Source organism: Botrytis deweyae (genome assembly GCF_014898535.1).
Source record: "Botrytis deweyae strain B1 chromosome Unknown BDEW_065, whole genome shotgun sequence".
Taxonomy (NCBI): Eukaryota; Fungi; Ascomycota; class Leotiomycetes; order Helotiales; family Sclerotiniaceae; genus Botrytis; species Botrytis deweyae.
This window is the reverse complement of record NW_024066272.1, coordinates 10-14,455: the sequence shown is the minus strand read 5'-3', so window position 1 is coordinate 14,455 and position 14,446 is coordinate 10.

Genomic DNA, 14,446 nt, shown 5'->3' with positions numbered 1-14,446 from the left:
ATACCTACCTAGGTCCTAGCTATCAAAAAAATTCATCCCAAAGGTCCCTCGGTATAACGAAAGAAATTCTTTCAAAGGAAAAAAAAATCAAAATTTTCTTTCTATTCAAACGGTCATTTCTATGAGGGATTAATATGAAGCTAACCCCCTGGTTGAAATTTCAATGGCTACGAGTAGATTGGTGTACAATTCACGCCTGCACATACACATATCTACTCACATATCTACTCACACACATATACACATACATTTAACGTATATACATGTCTACTACGCCTTGGTATGCTTAAAGTACACCCTTTGTACATCATATTTCCCTACCTACGTGCAATAAGAAAAGAAAGACTGCATTCGGTGCTGAGAACAGAGTAATGTAATCCTAGTCTGCTGGTCAACAACCTCCCGGATTCAGAGCTGTATCATGCATATGAAGATAGTTGCATGATGCTGACGTTGAACGTTGGAGGAAAAAAAGAAGACTAGGGGAAATGAGGGAAAGGGGGAAGGATCTTTTTCCATCCCAGGTTCGGGTCTTTCACACTTCGCATCTGCATCCTCCAAAAGAAATAATTCGAGGTCCTCTTTTATGTTGGATGCACATACTCCATAGTCCGTCCATACTACTACGTATTCATTCATTATTGCATGTACCGCTCGTTGCTCGGTATCTGGAATCATGGAAATATACTGAGCCAGGGTCCATGAAAACTTACAAATCTTTGACCGGGTGAGTTTGACCGACCTTTCTTTGCTGTTGGTTGAGCAGAGAGTGCAAAGGACATTGCACTGATACATGTATCATTGATGTCTTTCTCTATATAGATTTCATCGACATCTAGAGTTGGTTGGCTTCGCCGTGCTGATACATGTCTTTCTCGATATGGATTTCTATTTACCTCTAGAATGTGTTGACTTCACTACCAGCGACATACAAGCCTCAAGGCAACACAGCATTATCGTACCAAGCATATCTGGGAGATTGAGTCGCGGTAAGATCAGCATGACGGAGTGTTATCGACGTCGGTAAGATAATGCTTGCCCCTATCATATCTTTCGACAGCGCAATGGTTCATGAAACCTCTTGGGAAAGGCAAATAAATGTATGTGTCGATACCCTCAAAAGAAATTGAGCGATTTAGACTGGATGTACGAGTATTAAACCAATGGTAATTTGTCTCATACAAGTCATCTTGCCAAGGTTAGCTAACTCAAAGATTCCAACTCCACCTTAAAGATCCCGAGACTCGGAAAAGTCCCAGGACAAGCACGCCTGACTGATGAATGTGGAAGATCTCCCCCAAAATGAAGAAAAAGAAAGGAAATCCATTCGCTGTCATGAATTTCCCTTTGCCATCAAATCTATTCTCTTCTATCAACTGCTGTTTTGAGAAATGACTGTTCCCAGCATTTTTACTGAGATGAGATGGTGATTGGTAAGCACACTCGCTTCAAACTCTAATAAACCGAGAGAGAGAAGAGAGAAGAGAGAGGAGCACAGATTCATAATACCACAGTACATACATTGTTACCGCAGCCCCTCGCCACATCGGTTGAATGAGGGATGGATGTACATGTAATGTAGACTACGCATAGTATCAATAAGCAGTAAGCAAGTACGTGGGCGCTCCTTTCAACGAATATGATGTAACAATGGATATGAATTTGAAATAGCGTGGATGGCTGTGCAAATTATGAAGTCTTGATGCTCTCGAGAACTTGGTAACTTGTAAGGAATAAGGCAACAGACTGACAGAGGAGAAATTGGTATCGCTGTCGGATCGCTCAGTCCCTCTGAGCATCGGCCGGTCTACCTTTTCCCCTTATTATGCTCGTATAGGGACACCAGTGACCCGTCAGTCCCAACAGTACACACAGTACATACGATAGTCGTATGATTCTTAACCATTACTTTATCATTACTTCATCACTCAACCATCTCTTGGTCCTCTTTTAAGTTTTAATCCCTATGGCTGCTTGGCGCGGGGCCTCTGCTGGTTTGCCGTCCTTCGCTTGATTCATGAAACAATCAACCACCATTTGCTAGACCCTACGAGTATAACAACCAACAATCACCGCCAACATGAATTGTTTTTACAGAAAAAAATTGCTTGTTTGGCCTCTGCCTACATCTCTAAATGGGATCCATGTGAATGTATTCAAACATTGCTGTCATTCCACCCAATAATCTGAAGACGAATAGAATACTCCTTCTCAGTACCTATGTATCCGTATAAGCTTTGGTGAGCAGAACATTCCCAAGCTTCGTTCTCGGATTCAGCCCTATATGAAGATGAAATTTTGCTCCGGGTTCTTGATCAGACATACTCGTAAGATTACATTGTACAAAATAAAGGACTGGGTTCATTTATTCGCTTGGAGGTGTGAGGTTAAAATCATGTGCGAGGTCACTATTTATGTACACGGTGTGTTTATATCAAGAAATTGGTCGAATTTATGACCAACCCTCTTCCACTGCTGGCTGCATCACTCAATCGATATCACTCACATCAATCAAACAGCGGGGTAATCAAAAGGTTTACTCTTCCCTCCTCCTCGACAAAACAACTGTCAAATTATCAAAATGTCAAAATGTCAAACGGTCAAACGGTCAAACGGTCAAACTGTCAACTTGTCAACTGGTTAGTCAAGCTTCCTTCTCCGGAATACAACCGTCAAATCACCTTGATTTGTAGTACACATATCAACATCAACATCAAATCCCAACCTTGGTACACCAGTATCATTGCATGCGTTCATTACCCCATTCTTTACTCCAGAAATATCATGCATGCTAGTCACCTCCTCAATCACCACTCCATACTTTGCAATGTGTTTACAAATAGTTCGCCATTCCTTCCTCATTCAAATACAGACTCCGGTTCTCTTATCTTGTACCCCAGATATTCTCTTGCCCAACGTAGAGTATCTTACATATATATGTACGCGGAAGTGGCTCGACTTCACCTAGTGTGTATACACTTACTGCATCTATGGAAGGAAGTTCTCCATTTCAGCCACTTTTTGGTCACTCACATACACGGGAGAGAGCAAGCCAAGTATCTTGAAATAGTTCGCACAGTACAGTACCCCAGAATATGCCAGCTCATCCAGCATTATCACAAGTCCCTCCCTCCCTACCTTGAACCTAGTCTATCGTTTCTTGAATCTTCAATGTCTGCCTAGGATCTCTTAGGGTTATCTCCAGCGAGTGCACTCATATCCTCGAATTTAGAATATGATATGTTTGCTGCTTACCTCTCCACATTCCAAATCCTTTTTGCTGCACTCGATGTTTGACCAATCACAATCATTAATCTCATCACACCGTTGGCCATGCCTTTCCTCATTCTTGCAAATCCGTTTTCATCATTCCCATCACCTGAAACTGTATGCTTTTCCGCCCTGTTGGTTATTTGGATGTTGTGTGACCATTACACAACACCTCGAAATAAGCTTTTTAATTTACATTTCACATATATTTAAATCCCTCATAGATCAATCCCTCACATTTCTCCGTAACTTGGCATCCATCGTCACACCATCATGATTTCTTGAAGTTGCAGTACATATATATTGCTTGGTTGATAATTGGCCAATAAGATTGATGGTAAATTCAATTCTTCTCAACACTGTGTATCTCAGATGATGTTGATATCAGAGTAAGCGCTTTCAGGATCGACGGACAGCAAATTCCTTCAAGTTATCACATTTCTCTTCTCACCGCAAGATATCCCTCATTTCTATGTTTATCAATCGTGATATTCAACCTAACACAAGCTCATTCGGACACACGTGCGAATGTACCATGGCATCCTTCCTTTTGACAATTTCATGGCCCTAATTCCAAATTCCAAATACACCCGGCTCCCCGGTGAGCGCCAATCCTTTCAACAACCACGCCTAGTACAAGTATCAATTGATGGGAAGTTTATCAATTTGCATGTGTTCACAGATATTCGGCAGCCAGCGCTTAATCGTACATTACAAATTGCGACTACATATCACTCATACATATCAATTCCTCACCGCGAGATATTTGCCACATTTCATACCCCCACATCCAAGTCGTTACTGCTACACAGGGACGGCATTTACGGTAGTAATCTTAGGTTGAGGCGCTTTAGGCATTGAAATTTAATCTCATCAGCCTGACTGTCACTGGCGCATGATCGCAATTGCTGTGTTGTGTACTTTTAACACGATTTATTCTTGCCTATCAAGGGCCGGGACTGTGCCCGACAATGAGAGATTTTTGATTGTCGAATACATGACAGATATTGGAGTCACCCGGGTTTTTGGATCTACGTGGATCATTGAAATCGCTTGGAACACTGAAGTCAATTTACGTATTAATGCTCTTTGGAACATCGAACACATTAATGAAGCGCAGCTTAAGAATTGCGAATTTATCCATTCATAAACACATAACAAAAAGTTACCATGAACAAACCCCTTATGGTTTTCCTCTCAAAAATTCCTTCTCAATACGAGTCACCTTGTTTTCAGCCACTATCCAGAAACTCCTCATTGGCAATTGACAATAAGGTTGTGCAACAGCCACTCATCTACACGGCTGCGGCATAATGCTTATTCATATGTGAAACATATGCGCATGTACGCACCAACTGCCAATGTAGATCATCCGGTACCGGGCCTTAATTTTTTCCAGCGGCGGTATGACATTGGTTTTTATCTGCATTAGTATCATACGCTATTGCATAGTTGCTATAGTGAGATGAATGTGCGATTACCATGGTATAGTGTCTTACCTGAGGTGAGCCTCACATCATTTCTCAACATGTCTGTATGTAAAATGTAAGGAAAAGTACATACTGTGCATGACTTGGCATGACCGGTTGTTCATCTTTCTTTTGTCGAAATGTAGCGGTGCATACGAATCATTGTACCCTTTCATCCAAAATTTCCAGATATCGCCATCTATATGAAGTCATACCAGGAGCTACCTACTGTTTACATATACTGCAGGTAGACTGAAAGCAAAGCCAAGCTAGAGTCCAAGCTCACTCTGGATGCGGATATGCATGCTACCCGTATACACACAGACAATAAACGTCCCGCATCCACGAGGTTGGATGACCTTTCGTGATACGTCAATTTTAACTACATGCGCGGTGTAATCTTTTGTCTAACAATATTTTCGAGTGAGTAAGAAAGGAAATGGGTAGGGTGTTGAATTAGTCATGCCAAGTCTCAAGAAATTAATATGTACATCGATTCATCTGTCTATCAAGCTTTTGCATATGATTGAGACAGTGGTTGCCCAAACTTAGTCCAAGTGGATTCGGTATGTCCATGAGTTACTGCATTCAATACCACAATATTCAATTCCTACGTATCCACAATTTACTATACCTTCGCAAAAGCAAAATGAGTGGATGGGCAGGGGAGAAATTAACAAAGTAGAGAAGAGGTTTGGGATGCAATTTGTGACGAAAAGAAAAAAAAAATACCTGAGGTTTTGGAGTAAGTAGTGGATATCCAGCTTTCGTGAAGAATTGATTTGGGGATATCAGTAGGGAAGCTTTTTCAAAAAAAAAAAAAAACACTTTCAAGCCTAGAACGCTCCATATAAGGTACAAAACAAGAACTAAGCCAACAAAGCAGCTGTGATATCACAGATCTCCTACACAGTTTTGCCTGGAGAGTCACCAAGAGAACTGGATATTGTTACCCATAGGAACTAATTCACCTACTCTGCGAGATCTTCGCAAAAAGCAGCACAAAGCATAGAAAGGAAAGCCAAAGCAATATCTATACGAGATTGAATATGGAAATATGTCTCCTCTCAATAGAACATCAGATATAGAAAGTCAAATTCCTAGAAATTACAAGGATAGTCGTCAAGACTTACCATCGAACTCATCAGAATCAAGCTAAAGCACAAGATCTGAACACAACCCCCACAAATCCTTTCTTCGATTCCCGTTCCAGGGTTGCACGAAACGGACAGAAGTAGCCTTCAAACATTGGGAAAGACACCCACCCCACGCCCGACCAATGCAATGCGGATCACATGATGCCTCTCACTGAAGATCCCGATTCACAAGATGAAATGTGATAAGCGCAGCAAGATTTCCATTCGCAATACCTGAATTGCTTACTGCTTCTATCAGGTGATAGGGGTGTCGGCGATACGATCGGAGCAGCTGGGCAGCTCGGTTGAGATGGCCGAAAAAGATGTTCATTGATGACTACCATGTGCATAGTTGTAGGAACTCCAGTAGTCTGGATTGCGGTTTGATGATCAGTAGTTTTCACTTATTGGATTTGTTTGGTTGATGGGTAGTTTTTGATTACTGGTAACTGGTTACTTGTCTACTCCTGGTGTATGCTGCTGCATATTTTGATTGCTCTTTCTTGGCTCTTTCTCTTTCTGTTGATGTTTCTCTCTTTGATTCCCCCCTATTCGTCCCAAGACCCCTCTCCCTCAGCGGCGGCGTCAGAGAGCTCATTTTCTGATACCGGTATGACAAATGGGCCATATAATCATGTCTGGTCTTAATTTTGGGCATGCACTTCATAAATTGGTTTAAACCCATATGTCTGAGAGTGGAGATGCAGAGGGGAAATCCATTGTGGTCTCCCCTTCTTCCAACGCTTCATGTATTGCCATACCATCGTACAATTTGGCCCAGTATACAAATATACGAACCTCTAGAAGAATGAACCCCAAATACCGCACCTCGCCTTCCCAAATAGACTAGTCATGATCCCTCCATTTAATGTAGTTTGCATGATCAAATAAATAAATCAAAGCATACCTGTATAGTCCCAAAATAGCCTAGGACGTCGAACTTTCTATGATCTGTCCTCCAAACATGAAAATAGAATCTGCAGCTACAAAAATGAAAAAAAAATTCAGATGACCGAAGCCAAGCAATATGTTTCGGAAAGAGGGGTGATCGACAGAAGAGCAAGATCTTCGCCAAGTTCCCCAACTGAGACTAAGAGAGCAGTGATCTCGCCCTCGGGGAAGTGATAACCAGAGAGGATTACAGGCACTGAAGATGTCAAAATTAAAGTCTAGAACGACATAATGCATCGCAGCTTTTCAAACCCCAAGTGTGGATCTGCGCATGTACTCACGCTGCGAACGTCATTGCGGCATTGAAGAAGACGATGTTCCATTTTTCACTCTTTGACTAATCGAAAACATTCTCTGCGTCATTGGGGGGGGGAGGGGTAGTTAGGGGTGAGTAGTGAGTACCCACGATTCTCTAAAATAGTTTCTGTAAATCAACCCTCGTTCCATTTCGTTCTTCGGATCCGGAACACATTATATGCTTCGGCATTCTGGAATAATGCTTCTCAAAATTACTAATTTCCGAATCCTCAAACGGAGATTTTTTAAATACATGTCCGAGAGTCTTCCTGTGTACCTCTGTACCGCATTATCTGATCGTAGTACTCATTCTGATTTCCAATAACATATTCACGCTGCTGCCGTAGGGGATGTCCTCCCTCTGCATTTCTCAAACAAAATAGATTGGATTTGGATGGTATGAATATTTTTCCAATCCATCGTGGAGAGAAATGGATTGGGGATGGATCGGGGATTTAATTTTGAGGCTTTGAGAAAACAAAAACGAGAGTGAGAGTCAGAGCGAGACTGAAACTGAAACTGTGACGTTTTTAGCGGCGTATTTTGTGTTCGGGAATAGATGTGATATCATCTGTGCTAACGGATTGTTCTACCTGTTCTTCGTCTACCACCTACCCCCCCAAAATCGACCACAGATCTCATCCCACCGATACGGGGTTAGAGAAGCTGCTCATCCCCATCATACGATGCTGGAACAATACAACCAACCCCTCACCCCCTCACATCATTTTCTCTCTCGATATACCGACCATCTTTACAAATGACAAGATAGAAGATAGAAGAACCCTTAGAACATCATTTGCCATTCCAAAAATCGTCAGAGACTTTTCGGTAGTCTCTTTAATGTAGGTGGTTGATATACATCTATTCCAGTGTATCCAATAGCAAGAGTCCGTCCAAACTACAATCCAACAATGAAGATTAATATTATCACATCCCCAAACCAAATAGAATAGAATATTCAAATCATTCGAGATATTGAATTTGATTAAAACATCCATTGAACTATCTTTACATTTCTACCTCCTTTTATTAGACATTTAAAATGTTATATTGCTAGATTATAGATCGCATCATCGGATACCTGATCCATTTACTTACGCTCTTGAAATACCTAGGTACCTAGCTAGGTATGGATTTCACAGATACAATAAAATGAGTGAGTCAAGTCAGTCAGGCTATCAACCGAGTCTTGGCAGGGGTAGATAAATTCTTGGAGTAGACAGACAGACAGACAGACAGACTACCACACGATGACGACCTCGGGAATTAAAGTTATATATCAAGAATAGTGAGGAAATCGTATAGTCGCTGCTATTTGAAAATTCTGTAGATTATGTATGTATGAGTGGTTGTATATTATGAATAGCAGATACCTAGGAAAGTATTACGAGAGTTTTGATAATCGGATGTTTTTCGATATGCTTTTAATTAATTACATCTTATTAATAAAAACTATAATGATTTTTAGAATCTTTATAATCTTTACCCAAATCTTTACTATTAGTATATTATATATTTATATTTTCTTTTTTAAATCCTTTAAAACTTTAGTTTATAGAGATTCTTTTACATCTATATTAAAGTATTTCAAGAAATAGAATAGAATAGTTTCTTTTAATTCATTTGTAACTAATTGTTTTTCTTGAAAAAAGGAGTTGTAGATTTTATTAAAAATAATTATAATCTGATCTGTTATAATATAATAAAGGACTGCTTATTATTTGATTACTTTGAAAAGAAATATTATCTTTTCGAATAAAATTATAATATTATATTTCCCAGATATAATAGGGAAAAACAAAGTAACTCAGACACTTTCTCTAATTAAGAGTTAGAAAAAAAAAGAAAAGAAAGGATTCTACTACTTAATAAAGTTGCTAACAATTGAGTAGAATGTTTTATTAAATATAATTAATTTTATATCTACTTATCGTAGGTCATAAGCTAGTATATAAGTATTGTAACGAACCCAATAAGCATTTAGAGATTAACCTTAGAATTAAAAGCTATAGAACTAAAAAGAGTATATTATAAAACTATATATACAATCAGCTTGAAGCTTAATATTATACTAATCTGATTAGATACAATTATATATATAATGTAATATTATTCCCTTCTTTTAAAGAGTTTGTCTTAAATTTGTTTTAAATAAATAACTTAAATATAAAATATAATTATTAATCTTTTTTCTTATTATTAATATCACTATTTTTTTTATTATTTTCATATAAAAACTTTTAAAATATTAAGTGTATAATAATCAAGTAGAAAGTATTTCGGGAATTATCTATCTTTTTTAAATGATTTTCAAAATATTGATTATTAATAATTTCTTTTAAATCTTTATCTTTATTATTATTATATTCGAAATCAATAGGAGTAATTATAATAACTAAAATAAATTCTTTTTGGTTTTGAATATTTTAATATGAATCAAGTGAATAGAATTGTATTCAATAGAAAGCATTTTTATATCGAATATATTTGTTTTGTTTATATAAAAGAGTTCTTTTAGTAAAGGAAAACTCGGGTATATAAGGATAGAGTGGAATCAGGGTAGAATTGACTTAAATATTAAAAGAATCAAAGATATTAATAATATTAAAATTACTAATATTTATTGGATTGTAGTTGTAAGAATGGAATGGATTTTGTAATATATATAAGACTTTAGATTTACTAAAATAAAATAATATAAAAAATCTATTTATTATATATATAACTAATTGTTATATAATCTAAATAAAGTTAGAATAAAAATAAAGTAAAGAAAGCTATTAAAAAAGATAATTTCTAAAAGTCATATTAAATCTATTATAGAAAATTGAAATCTTATTCGAATTAAACCAATTCTGTTTTTTGATTTTATAAAGAATTCTTTTAAATTTTATAATATAAATATATAGAGAATTAATTTCTTACTTCAAATTAAATAATCTATCTTCAGTTTTTTGAACTTTATTCGAATTATTATAGATATATATAAGTTGATCTAAAATTGTTATATAATCTAATAGAATGTTTTGATTAAAAGAAAAAAGTTGAAATAAAATTATAGCTTGTATACAAAATTCGAGATTGAAATAAATATAATAAAATTATATTGTAGAGTTACTGATTGCAGTACTATCTATCTATAATTTCACTCGAATTAAAAATAACTATATATCAAATTTCTAGAAATTACTACTAAACTTTTCAGAATTAGAAAAAAAGAGTTTTGATTGAAAAAATATATACAATACAAAAACATAATTGAGAATTAAGGAATATAAAAAAAAGATTTCATTACACTATCAAATCACTTTACTACAAAGTTTTTCAATTATATATAAAATTACATTGATCTCTATAACTTAAGAATTTAAAAATAAAAAAAAGATAATATCTTTGAATAATATCAAAAAGATTTATATACAAACAAAAGAACTAAAATAATATATCTAAATAAAAAGCAAATAGAATATATATAAAAGCTTTATTTATAAGCATATACTAATATTATTCTATTTCTTATTTAAAAGAGTTTTTAATAATATAACAAACCCAACAAGTGTTTAGAGATTAATCTTAGAATTAAAAATTACAGAATTAAAAAAAGTACATTACAAAACTATATATGCGATCGGCTCGAAGCTTAGTACCGTACTAGCCCGATCGGATGCGATTACGTATATAGTGTAACAAGTATATAGTATATATAGTATATAAAAGGGATCAGACTAGTATTAGTCTATTATAGGAAGCTGGCTCGTATTAACAACTAAATAGCTTTGAAACACGTAATTTTCATAAAATAGTATATAATATTCCTTTTTTCTTATTCTATATTCGAGGGGGAAAGGTCTTATTTTATACTTTTTCCTATCAATCTAGCTTTTCACCTTCGTAGATCTCTTCCTTTTCCGGTCATTTTATTAAATAAAGCTCTTCTTTCTTATTCCTTATTCGATTTCGCTATAATTACGTTAACCTAGCTATGTATGAATTGAAAAAGCTAATAAAGAATCGGTTTTCCGGCCGTTCTAGGCTAAGGGCCTTTAAGCGACGATCACGTGATATGATCATGTGACTTGGTCAGGTGATCCTGTGATTCGCTCCCAGTATACTATATGAATATAGAACTATATATATATATCTATATATAAAAAGATGTATTATTATATTGTTTTTATATAAAAACAATACTACTGTAACAATAAAATAAGAATATACTAATAGATAGTATACTGTATAATTATATTCAAATATATTTAAAAAGAATTCAAATAGTTTTATTGATAACTTTTAATATATGTTGTTTTTTAATTAAATATATATTTATAAATAAGAGTTTCTTTTTAAAAAAATTGATAATATATTAATTTCATAATATTATATTTACATTTTTTTTAAATTTTTAATCAAAATTTATTTTCTCAATCAAAACTTAAAAATCAAAACTTAAAAAAATATTCCAAAAAATATTATTTCTAAAATAAAAACTTATTTTTATTGAAAAATATATTAAAAAGAAATTCTTTTAAAAATAGTTGATTATATTATAATTTTATATTATTATATTTATATTTTTTCAATTTTTTATTGAGATTAATTTTCTAAATCAAAAATTAAAAAAGTATTTCAAAATATATTATTTTTAAAATAATGAATAATTTTTGATTAAGAATATATTTAAAAAGAAATTCTTTTTAAAAAAGAATTTATAATATATTGATTCTATAATATTATATTGATATTTTTTTTTAATTTTTGATTGAAAATAATTTTCTGAATCAAAAATTAAAAAAATATTTTAAAATATTTTATTTTTAAAATAATGAATAGTTTTAAATAAAATGTATTGAAAGAAGAAATTCTCTGTTGAAAAAAGAATTTATAATATATTAATTCTTATATTATTATATTTATTTATTTTTAATTTTAAATTTAAATCAAATTTTCTAATCCAAAATTAAAAAATCATTTCCAAATATATCATTTTAAATTAACAAATAATTTTTTAATTGAAAAATATATTCAAAAATGAATTTTCTTCAAAATAATTTATAATATATAATTTTATAATATTATATTTATGTTTTTTGAATTTTAATTAAAATTAATTTTTTGGATCAAAATTAAAAGAATATTTTAAAACATCATATCTTTTAAATAATAACAATTTTTAAATAGAAATATATTGAAAAAAGAAATTGTTAAAGGTATAAATAAAGACTTCTATTATATCATAAAGATAAAAAAGCTATAAAAAAGTAAAACCCTACTTATAGAAAGTAGAGTACATTAGTAGTTTGTATCTAAAGTATAAAGATAACTACAAAAACATATAATTAATATTATAATATAAATCTTTTAAAAAAGAATTTATAATATATTAATTTTATAATATATATTTATATTTTTTAAATTTTTGATTGAAAATGGTTTTTCTAATCAAAATTAAAAAAGAATTTGTAATATATTAATTTTATAATATTATATTGATTTTTTTTAATTTTAAATCAAAATCAATTTTCTTAATCAAAAATCGAAAAAATATTGAAAAATATTATTTTCTAAAATAAAAATTAATTTTTGTTTGAAAACATATTAAAACGAAATTCTTTAAAAAATCATTTATAATATATGATTTTATATTATTATATTTATATTTTTTTAATTTTGAATTAAACTCAATTCTTTAATCAAAAATTAAAAAAACGTTTCAAATATCTTATTTTTGGAAAAATAGATAATTTTTAAATAGAAATATATTGAAAAAAGATTTTATAATATATCAATTTTATAATATCATATTTATATTTTTTTTATTTGAATCAAAAATCAAAAAAATCCCAAAATACATTATTTCCAAAAAATAAACAATTTTTAATTATTAAAAAGGAAAGATTTATTTAAAAAGAATTCACAATATATTAATTTTATCTTGTTAAATTTATACTTTTTCAATTTGAATTGAAGTCAATTTTTCAATCAAAAATTAAAAGAATATTTTAAAAAACATTATTTCTCAAATAATAAATAAATTTTTATTAAAAATATATTAAAAAATAAATTCTCTTTTACAAAAAGAATTATAATATAATAATTATATAATATAATACTTATTTTTTTTAATTTTTAATCAAAAATAATATTCCAAATCCAAATTAAAAAATATTCCAAAACATTGTTTCTAAAATAATAAATTGAGTTTTATTAAAAATATATTAAAAAAGAAATTCTTTTTTTTAAAAAAAATTATAACATATTAATATTATATTTATATTTTTTCAATTTTTGTTTGAAAAAAATTTTCTAATCAAAAATTAAGAAAAAATTTCAAAATATCTTATTTTTAAAATAATAAATAAGTTTTAATTGAAAATATATTCAAAAATGAATTTTCTTCAAAAAGAATTCATAATATGTTAATTTTACAATATTATATTTATGTTTTTTAAATTTTTAATAAAAATTAATTTTCTTAATCAAAAATTAAAAAAGATTTCTAAATATATTATTTTTGAAATAATAAATAATTTTTAATTAAAAATATATTAAAAAAAATTCATTTTTTAAAAGAATTTATAATATATCGATTTTATAATATTATATTTATATTTTTTGATTTTGAATTAAGAATGATTTTCTGAATGAAAAAGTAAAAAAATAATTCAGTATAGTTTATTTTTTAAATAGTAAATGATTTTTAAATAAAGATATATTAAAAAAGAATTTATAATAAAATAATTTTAAATTAATATATTTGTATTTTTTCAGTTTTAATTGAAATCAATTCTTTTAATCAAAAATTGAGAAAACATCTTTAAATATCTTATTTTTCAAATAATAACTTTTTTTAATTAAAAATACATTTAAAAAAGAATTTTTGAAAAAGAATTTTGAAAAAGAATTTTGAAAAACAATTTATAATATATTAATTTCATAATATTATATTTATATTTCTTGAATTTTTAATTAAAATCAATTTTTCTAATCACAAATTAAAAAAACATTTCAAAATATATTATTTTTTTCAATAATAAATAGTTTTCAATTGAAAATACATTTAAAAAAGATTTTTTTCTAAAAAAGATTGAATATACATTTATTTTATAATATTGTATTTTTTTTTAGTTTTGAATCAAAATCGATTTTCTTGATCAAAAATTAAAAAAATATTCCAGAAGACATTATTTCTAAAACAATAAATAATTTTTATTTAAAAATATATTAAAAAGAAATTCTTTAAAAACAAATAATTATATTATAATTTTATATTATTCTATTGATTTTTTTTAAATTTTTAATCAAAAATAATATTCTAATCTA